At 27.7% G+C, this 4561-nt stretch overlaps 1 long non-coding RNA gene across 1 annotated transcript; it reads right to left on the reverse strand.

Moving 5' to 3' along the window:
• Positions 1-3568: 3568 nt before the first annotated feature.
• On the reverse strand, positions 3569-4205 carry LOC137836484 (uncharacterized). The gene is made up of 3 exons (XR_011085302.2): positions 3990-4205; positions 3746-3913; positions 3569-3667 (listed from the first exon to the last, which is right to left on the reverse strand). It is a non-coding gene; the product is annotated as an uncharacterized LOC137836484 (long non-coding RNA).
• Positions 4206-4561: the final 356 nt, after the last annotated feature.

Genomic DNA, 4561 nt, shown 5'->3' on the forward strand with positions numbered 1-4561 from the left:
GAACAGAGGTAAGTTTTACTGGTAACTCTATACTAATACAAATATTTTACTCAGATATTCATAATTGAATATTTCCATTGACTTGATCGTCGGAGTATTGTCAACAGATGGAACTCCCCTCACTGTTAATTGTTAACATCTCATAACCATAACATTCAAGTAAAGACAATTTAACTCGGAACCTAACAAGGTCCAACCTAAGTCAACCGTCAAGAAGAATACTTAATTATAAAAAATTGTAATATAGTATTAATAGTATCCAGAAAAGTTTCGAAACGAAAAAGACGTGCTAGAAAACATCGTTTTCACTTTGCATATGACAGTGTCACGCTGACAAGTAAGTAGCCTTAACACTGCCACCAGGTAGTTTTACCCTTGGGCGTAAAATGATACTGAAACTACTGGATTAAACTTCCTTTTTGTTTCAACTTTATTCATATTCATACTGTGTGATACACCTTTTTAAAGAATTATAACTTATTGAAAATCATTAACTTTTGTCGGCTAATATGCAATTTTTAATTGATTTCCATTTTATTTTAATTTTTAATATATAGATAAAAAACATTTTAGATAAGACATTACTCTTACTTTTGCATAAAACTTTCTTTCCATTCCATTGTATTTTAGTAAATGTTACAGTGTAATTATGAAAAATTTACATAAAAGATGTAATTTTACGAAAACGACTAAAAATATTTTTTTTAAAAAAAAATAGGTAAGCTATGTTAAAAAGAGACGACTTCATCATGTTGAAATTATGCAAATATTGGTTAAATAAAATCATCAGAGAATAGAACAACTTTGATTAAATATTGAAATCATACAGTATTTTAACTGATATTTAATTCAGATTGTTAGGGTAAAAGTAACTTCAGATGTTAAATATTTATTGAAATCGTGGTGGGTACAGTCACTTTAATTTGTGATTGAATAACTTTTGTGTAGTTTCGAAAACTTATTTTCTGTGTTAGAAATTAATTGGTAATAATTAGAAAACTTATTTTCTGTGGTAGATAGTTTCTAAAACTTAAAAGAGTGTTAATTAACCCTCTCAATAATAAAAATATACACTTCACATTTTAATAAATTAATATTTATTTATTTTTATTTTACTTTGTAATTAAAATAGTATTATATTATTATAAACAATGTCAAATATTTTTAGTGTTCATAGTGTCAAAGAAACTTTTCTCAAATTTAAAACATTTGGTGTATTTTATAAAATTTTGAATAGTTTAAATTTTGGGTCATTACATTTTACAATTTTTAATTTTTTTTTCTTCTAAATCTTGCATTGTCAAAACAATTTCTTTAAAGTAATCAATTTTAACTATTTTTGGCCGCTTATGGGTTTGTAAAAATTTGTTAGCCCTTTTTTTCATTTTAAAAATATTTTCATATAAATTATTACCAATTAATTTTCAACACAACAATAAGTTTTCTAAACCACAATCAGTGCATGAATGTATGTTTTAAGTTTTCAAAGCTATATTAATTGAAAATATAAATGAAATATGTATTTGTTTACGTGCATTCTTTAATGTATATTAAATGTATGTTTCAAGTTTTCAAAGCTACATTAATTGAAAATATAAATGAAATATGTATTTGTTTACGTGCATTGACTCTGAGACAGAAATTATTCAATCATAAATTAAAGTTGTTAGTATCCATCACGATTTCAATAAATATTTAATAGCTAAAATGATTTTTATTTCAACAAATTCAATTAAATATTAATTAAAATCGATTTTACCTTATACTATTTTAATATTTAATCAAAATTATGTCACTTTTTTTACGACTTCATTCTCATTAAAACAAAATTATTTTAAATTTATACGATTTCAACAATAGAATTCGTATCTTATTGACAAAACTTACCTACTTTTGAAAAGAAAAATTACTCATTTCTTTCATAACGCACACAAATTCCACCATTTACATAAGTTTGTGCGTACTTAGACTAATATTCTTCATGATTCCATAATATAGATATTGAGAGAAGAGATAAATTAAAAATATTATTATGTATTATATAATTTATTATAAAATACGATTTCATTTATGATTATATTATCAGTTTGTTTATTTTCTTGTTTTTGAGATTTTTGTTGTGAAATTGTTTGGTTGTCGGATGATGGTTACGACATTTATTTATTTTAATATTGTTATTAATTTAACATAAAATTATGTAAAAGAAATTCTTTTATCATAGTCGTTATTTACAAACACCGAATAAAAAGAAGGAATTTCTTTAATTTTGCAACTATTCTCAACATGTGATGTTTTATTAACTATCATAGATTATTTTCTAAAAAAAGTACGAAAAAACTTTAAAGTTGTCTATAATGTGAAACTAATAATTAACTCATCATTTTATATAATATTATTAACGAAAAATTTCACTTGAAAAAGAAGTTAATGAAAGTTAAAAACTTACGCTGAACAGAAATAGTAGAGTCATTTTTTATGGAGTTGTTATTGAAATATAAGATTTTAAATGATAACTTCTATAATGAGATGATAATTTTATTTATAATTGCCTATACACTAGTGCAGATATGTAAAATAAATGCGGTTATTTTCAATTTACAAATGCGGTCATAGAACCGCATTTGATCAGCACGCATTCGTAAATCTGGAATTTACAAATGCGGTCCTATGACCGCATTCATAAATCACATTTACAAATGCGGTCATTTTAGGTAACCGCATTTGTATATTATTCTGAATTAGGGAGTGAGTTTGGGGTTTAGGATTTATGAATGCGGTCTTGGTAAAGACCGCATTCATAAATCACTATTTACAAATGCGGTCATTTACCAAGACCGCATTTGTAAATGCGAATTCACTATTTACAAATGCGGTCTTGGTAAATGACCGCATTTGTAAATAGTGATTTTTTTTTTAAAATACACTCTGTTTTGTGCAGAAACCATATATTTAAATAACCTGCATAATGATCAAACCCAGCCAGACAAATACAGAAATGTAGTGATCAATTGAAATCATCAAAATGTACATTTACAAGTGATCAAATTACATATAATAAAACCACTATTGTTTACCTATGCTAGAGTTATAAAAATTAATGAAATATGTGGACCAAGAATCTCTAACATATGAAATGCCTTCCTCACTCAATGGTGTTTCTTCTGTGAATAACTGCATTGCAAAGTTGACATAAATTAGTTTCTAGATATATATATGTTCAAGAATTATAAAAATGATTTAACATATACCTCTTTCCAACCAGTTTTAACACCTAGTCTTATAATGGTAATCATCCATTGCATAATGTAATAGCCACACTCATAGCTTCCTGGTTGTTTATTACACTATAATTCAATAAAAAGTAATATGTTAGTATATTGATAAACAATGATAATAGAGAAAGAAAAAAATTACAAACCTTTACTCTTATGTAGTTCAAATTATTTGAACTGGATCGACCTTTTAGGATGTTATATCCACGCCATGAACTGGTTAATACAAAAAACCTCGTTAGTAGATGGTTAATTAGTAACATACAAAGTTAAGTTTATACTATACTTACGTATCAATGATATCCTTAAATTTTGTGGGCATCTTCTTGTGTAGGGAACAGAACCACACAGCAGTCTTATCAACCATTGATAAGACAAGTAACTGCCAATGATGCCTATATGATCATTGAAAAGAGTTAGTAAATATTTAAAACATGAAATAATAATAATTGATGACATATAATTAAACTTACTCATTAATATAAGGGCATAAATAAATTTGTTTTCCCTCTTTTTCCAGGATGTTAGTGATGTATGCTTGAGTCTCAGTTGAGTTTGGTCCAACGGGATTAGTATATGCAGGATCTACGAATCCATACATATTTTCTTTCCCCTCAGTGATACAGACTCTATGCAAAAACCTACAATTTTTTAGTTAAAGCATAATCAATAATGATTTAACATAAAGCAAATTGAATAATAGGTAAAGATACTTACATCATAAAAAATTGAATTATACTTATATTGAGCTCCTGTTTCCCAGATATAAATTCTGATAAATCTGTGTTGTAAATCATCAGTGGCAGTTCAGTGTTGATTTGAAAAAAATGTATTATCCCACGGAACTGGAAAAGGATCATTGCCAATCTGACTAGCAATGAGACGTAGGGAAGCCATAGGATCGTCAACTGGAACCTCACGCTTCTTTTTCGGACTTGGTGGCTAAAAAGGTTTCTACAAGATAAACAACATTTGTATTAAATTATATGTAATATATAAATATAAATAAAAAATAATATAATGAAACGAAATTATTACATGAGGTTCGGGCATAGATCGAATGAGCTCTCTAGGCCAGGCAACGAATGTCTGAAATGCATCGGCCACGGTGGTTACCTCATCTGAAGGTAGTGGAACACGAGCATCAGGAAATCGTACTTTTTCAACTGTAACCTTCGCCACATCAGGGGAGAGAGGAACGTTATGTAAGGTGGTGGCGTTTGTATAGACTTTTCCAAGTGCCACCACCCGAGGAAGTTTGCCGCCCACTACCAGTAGCTCACAATCCT

Source organism: Phaseolus vulgaris, chromosome 4, assembly GCF_051622355.1.
Source record: "Phaseolus vulgaris cultivar YP4 chromosome 4, ASM5162235v1, whole genome shotgun sequence".
NCBI lineage: Eukaryota > Viridiplantae > Streptophyta > Magnoliopsida > Fabales > Fabaceae > Phaseolus > Phaseolus vulgaris.